The sequence below is a fragment of the Artibeus jamaicensis genome, unplaced genomic scaffold, assembly GCF_021234435.1.
Source record: "Artibeus jamaicensis isolate MK-2021 breed Jamaican fruit bat unplaced genomic scaffold, CSHL_Jam_final contig_585, whole genome shotgun sequence".
Lineage (NCBI taxonomy): Eukaryota > Metazoa > Chordata > Mammalia > Chiroptera > Phyllostomidae > Artibeus > Artibeus jamaicensis.
In genome coordinates this window covers 1,077,857-1,083,953 of record NW_026521894.1, presented here as the reverse complement: position 1 = coordinate 1,083,953, position 6,097 = coordinate 1,077,857, and the positions used below count along the sequence as shown (strand labels likewise).

The window sequence follows — 6,097 nt, the reverse complement described above, 5'->3', positions numbered from 1 at the left end:
GCAAATTACCTGCAGCTGGAAGTCTTCAGCTCCCAGCTCCACTTCCACCTGCAACTACTATGTGACTTAGGCAAGCTGCTTTCTCTCCTGTTTTAGGGTTGGAGGTGAGGGGTGGGTCAACGTAATCTCACTGGCTTGCTCCCTCTGAGCTAACATTCTATAGAATGCAAAGGGCTAGAGACTGCTAAATATAAGTTATCCAGTCCTGCTGGGCATCTCTCTCCCTCAACGCCATTTATCCCTCTCCCCACCCCGCTCTACGCGCTTTAGAAAATGCTCTGTATTTATAAAATACTGCCCTTAACACATTATTATTTCTAACAATAGCATTTTTACCAGCTCAGTCATATTTTTGTCTTCCCTGACCAATGTCTATATTTCCAAGAAAACAAACTTCTTCAAAATGCGCTGCCTTTAGGCTTTGTACACAGAGCCACTGCCAGTACTTTAAAAATGGGCAGCACGAGTGTCAGGCTGCTGGGCCAGAGCTGAAGCCAGTGCTTCACGAAGACAGTCTGCTGCATAAACGGGACCGCATACCCTGCAAACTCCAAATGCCCACAGGGCTGGAGCTATGAGGGCCATAGTTCCAGCTTCTGGCCAGGCGTGCCACTGGGTGCCATGGAACTGGAGAGGCCCTGGTGGCAGGGACAATGTGCTGCCGATATTCATCGAACCCTTCCATACAAGAAGCTGAAGTTGTCTTCCTACAAAGGCCAGTCCCCTCAACTAAGTCTCAGAAGGTATTTTGCTAACTTGATTGCCATTGTGAGCAATCACTTCACACTCTGCTCTTTGTTCCTAACACCCTGAAGTCTGTTTACTGGACCATTTATGGATCAGTATGGCATCTCTGTCCAGCAGCTTTAGTTGCACTTTCCCATCTGCTTCTAGCAAATAAATCAGAAGAAAAAGAAGATAGTGTGCCTATGCTAGAGCAGCTCAACAGCCTGGGTTGTATGATTAATGTGAATCTAGTATTAGCAAAAAAATTTGCTACATATGTACCTATTATTTTGAGAAACCTTTCAATGGAGCCTATACCTTCCAACAGTCACCCATTTCATGGAGTATTATCTCTCTGAAGCAGTACACAAAACAGATCTTCATGATGGCTAGCCAATGATTTGCTTGGAGAAAATAAACCCTACATACCAAGTATGCAGATTACTTCCTGGAACTATCTTCGCAAGATTATGCCTTTTGAAATTATGCATCTTCTTTAGTAGGCCTGCTGTATGTGTGGCTTCTTCAAGGATTGTACTTCATCTTTCTCCAGCATGGTCTACAAGACTGCATGGTCTTACTGCTTACTCCTGGGATTTCATAGTGCAGTGCATTGAACAGCTATTGATTGCTCATGATAATGATGTGAAAGAAGCACACAAACAAAAAGGACAAGCAGTACCTCAGCCAGCTCAACTAAGTGTGTTCCAGACAATCTCCCAGCCCTCATGGCCAGTTCATTTTCAGCAACCTCAGTATCTCTATCAGACATAACGGACTTTACTGCAGTGTCACCATCCTGTATCAGAACAACCAAGCAGCCAGCAGATTTTATCTATCACACATGCTTCATCTTACACACTACCGACGTGTTCTGCTGGCTTCCAAACCAGTGTCCAGGGCCTTGGGCACATGCCGACTGGGGTTGGGACGTCACTGGCAATACCATTAGAAGTTAAGCCTTGTTTGGGTGTTTCTTATAACCAGAGTTATCAGAGTAATGAACATTACCCTTGCATTACTCCATGGTTTGAAAGGTGATTTTATGTGAAGGTAACACCTAATCCAGACTGCTTTGTGATGTGAAGCTCCGAGACAAGCTTTTGGTAAACCCCTTTAAAGGAATTCAGATGGCATCAGAACTCTTCAAATAGCAGCACCAGGAAGACAATATCACTTTGAATGCACCATGAGAACTAAGCAAACACTGCAAACACTTTAACAGTATATATGTCAAATTCTGTTAAATCTCTACATGACAAAAATTCCAAGCCCTGTCTGATGGTCTAAGTATTTTTAAAATATTCAATACAACAGGAAGTTGGGACAGACTCTGTATATTTAACTGTTTTGAGATTCGACCTGTGGTTGGGCTCTGAGCCTAATGTTACTTTTGAGCAATTAATGTTTGTCTGTGGACTTGCCAAGCAGTCTTTTTATGAAGGAAAGTTAAAGTATTAATTTTTGAAGAGTTCTTTTTTAATTCTGCAGTTTTGAGTTATATTTTGATCCACAGTGAATTTTTGATTAAGTTTAAAGTCATGAATTGCTCTGCTATACCAACCTACGCAGTAAAAAACATTCTTTTAGATGATTCTACATAATTTCCTATCATAGATAGCATGGGTGCCTGGATTTATGCACCAAAATTAAAGGTGGAGTAGATCTCTTATAATCATGGCCATAAATTTTTACTGGTTTTCCCTAAGCGATCAACCTCAAATCTTTAGAATTAAAGCACATTTAACTTAGGAAATTAATACTACTTGGAAACACTTAACTGTAGTGCAACATATTTTGGAAATGTTATACTATGAACTACCTTTATAACATAGATTAAAATTCCCCTGTGTTTAAAGACAAAGAGAGAATCTTAAAGGCAATAAGAAAGAAACAGTTAGTTAACCACAAGGTAGTTCCAGTGAGGCTGTCAGCTGATTACTCAACAGAAACATTACAGGCCAGAACAGTGGCATGAAGTAGTTAAAGTAATGAAAAGCCAGAATCTGCAACCAAAACTACTCTATCCATCAAGGCTTTCATTTAGATTGAAGGCAAAATAAAGAGCTTCCCAGACCAAAAAATAAAAATGCTAAAGAAGTACATTTCCACCAAGCCAGCATTGCAAGAGCTGCTAAAGGAAGTGCTTTGAGAAAAAGAAGAATAGAGGGAGAGAGGAACGCATGTACAAAAAGGAAAAATGGCAATGAATAAGTACCTATCAATAATAACCTTAAATGCAAATGGATTAAATGCTCCAATAAAAAGATGTAGGGTGGCTGAATGGGTAATAAAATATGACCCATATATGTGCTATCTACTGAAGACTCACCTCAGAACAAAAGATTTACACAGGCTGAAAGTGAAGGGATGGGAAAAAATAGTCCATGAAAATGGAACTCACCCACAAAACAGCTGGTGTAGCAATGCTTATAACTGACAAAACAGACTTCAAAACAAAGCCCATAATAAGATACAAAGAAGGCTACTACATAATACTAAAGGATTGAGCCAACAAAAGGATATAACCTTTGTAAACATACATGCACCCAATATAGGAGCACCTAAATAGATAAACAAAATCTTGGAGGACTTTAATGGAGAGATTGACAGCAATACTGTCATTGTAGGGAATTTTAACACCCCACTGTCATAAGTGGTTAGATCTTATCTAGTGTAACTTAAAAGATACACTAGATTAAACATTTCATCCCCAAGCAACAGAATACACATTCTTCTCAAGTACACATGGATTAGATTGTGGGACACATGATAGGACACAAAATAAGTCTTAACAAATTCATTAAAATTGAAATCATATCAAGCATCTTCTTGGATCACAATGGCTTGAAACTAGAAATCAACCCCACAAAACATTCAAATACATGGAGGCTAAATAACATGTTATTAAATAATGAATAGGTTAACAATGAGATCTAGGAACAAATCAACAAGTAACTGAAAAAACTGAAATTGAACACATAACAACCCAAAACCTATGGGACACAGTGAAAACAGTCCTGAGAAGGACGTTCATAGCATTACAGGCCTATCTAAAGAGATACAAAAATCTCAGATAAATAATCTTTCTCTATACCTAAAGACTAGAAAAACAACCACAAAGTCCAGGGTGAGTAGAAAGAAGGAAATAATAAAGATTAGAGCAGAAATAAATGATGTAAATACTTAAAAAATAATTCAAAATATCAGGAGCTGGTTCTTTGAAAATATAAACAAGACTGACAAATCTTTAACTAGACTCATCAAGAAAAAAAAGAGAGAAGGCCCAAACAAATAAAATCAGAAATAAAAGGAAAGTAACAACTGATACCACAGAAATGAAAAAAATTGTAAGAAAATACTATGAACAATTATATGCCAAGAAATTGGATAACTTGGGTGAAATGGATAAATTTCTAGAAATATACAATCTTCCAACATTGAATCAGGAAGAAGCAGAAAACCTGAATAGACTGATAACAGCTAATAAAATTGAAGAAGTAATAAAAAAACTCCCAGTACACAAAAGTCCTAGACCAGATAGCTTCACAGGCAAATTTTACCAATCATTTAAAGAAGAATTATACCTATCCTTCTCAAACTATTTCAAAAAACTCAAGAACAGGGAAGACTTCCAAGAGTTCTTTTACAAGGCCAGTATTATCTTAATTTCAAAAGCAGGTAAAGACATAACAATGAAAGAAAATTATAGGCCAATATCCCTGGTGAACATAGATGCTAATCTTCAACAAAGTCTTAGCAAACTGGATGCAGCAATATATGAAAAAGATCATATACCACGTCCAAATGGGATTTATTCCAGGGATGCAAGGTTGGTACAATATCCACAAATCAAAAAAGGTGATACATCACATAAGCAAAATGAAAGATAAAAATCACATGATCATAAAATAGATGCAGAAAATACTTGATAAAATCCAGCCCCCATTTATGATAAAAACTTCCAGCAGAGTGGGAATAGGGAGATCATACCCCAACAAAAGAAAAACCATATATGAAAAACCTTCAACCAACATCATACTCAATGGGCAAAAACTAACATTTTTCCCTTAAGATCAGGAACAAGACAGGGATGTCCAATTTTACAACTTGTATTCAACATAGTACTGGAAGTCCTAGACACAATGATCAGACAAGAAGAAGAAATAAAAGGCCTCCAAATTGGAAAGAAAGAAAAAATTGTCATTATTTGAAGATTATATGATATTTTACATAGAAAACCCTATAGACTCCACCAAAAAAACTATTAGTACTAATAAGTGAATTCAGCAAAGTAGTGAGATAAAAATACTCAGAAATCAATGGCATTTTTGTACACCAATAATGAACTACCAAAAAGAGGAACTAAGAAAACAATCCTATTTACTATTTCAACAACAACAAAGTATATAGGAATAAATTTAATCAAGGAGATAAAAGACCTATACTTGGAAAACTGCAGGAGACTGAAGAAAAAAACTGAGGAAGATATAAATAAGTGGAAGCATATACCATGTTCATGGGTTGGAAGAATTGACATCATTAAAATGTCCACACTACCCAGAGCAACCTATAGATTCAAAGTAATTCCTATTAAAATATGAATGACATATTTCACAGATGAAGAACAAATATTTCCATATAAATTCTGAAAATTTATATGGAAACAAAAAAATATCTCAAACAGCCTCAGCAATCTTGATAAAAAAACAAAGTTAGAGGAATCACAATACTTGATATCAAACTATAGTATAAGGCCATTGTAATCAAAACAGCTTGGTACTGCCATAGAACAGACTTATAGATCAATGAAACAGAATAAAGAGCCCAGAAATAAACTAATTAACTAATCAATTAATATTTGACAAAGGAGGCAAGAGGATACAATGGAGTAAAAATAATCTCTTCAATAAATGGTCTTGGGAGGCTTGGACTGGTACATGCAAAAAAAAAATAATAAAAGTAGACCACCATCTTATACCATATGCTACATTAAACTCAAGATGGATAAAACAGCTCAATATAAGTTGTGACACCATAAAAGTCCTAGAGGAAAGCACAAGCAGTAAAGTTTCAGATATCTGGAGTAGCAATATTTTTGACAATATATCTCCTAGGGCAAGGGAAAAAATAAACAGATGTGACTACATCAGTTAAAAAGCTTCTGCATGGCTAAAGAAACCATCATCAAAATGAAAAGGGAATCAACTACATGGAGAACATATTTCCCAATGATACACTGGACAAGGATTTAATCTCCAAAATACAGGGTCCTGCACAAATAACTTTTTTATTACAAAATCTTTATTACAAAATCATAAGCATATAATTCTATAACACAATAATATCACATTCAAGCACACCATGTGAC

General features: G+C 36.4%; 1 pseudogene; it reads left to right on the top strand.

Annotated features, from left to right (window-relative positions):
- The first annotated feature begins 621 nt into the window (after positions 1-621).
- LOC119050846 (cyclin-J-like) lies at positions 622-1,767 on the top strand (annotated as a pseudogene).
- Positions 1,768-6,097: the final 4,330 nt, after the last annotated feature.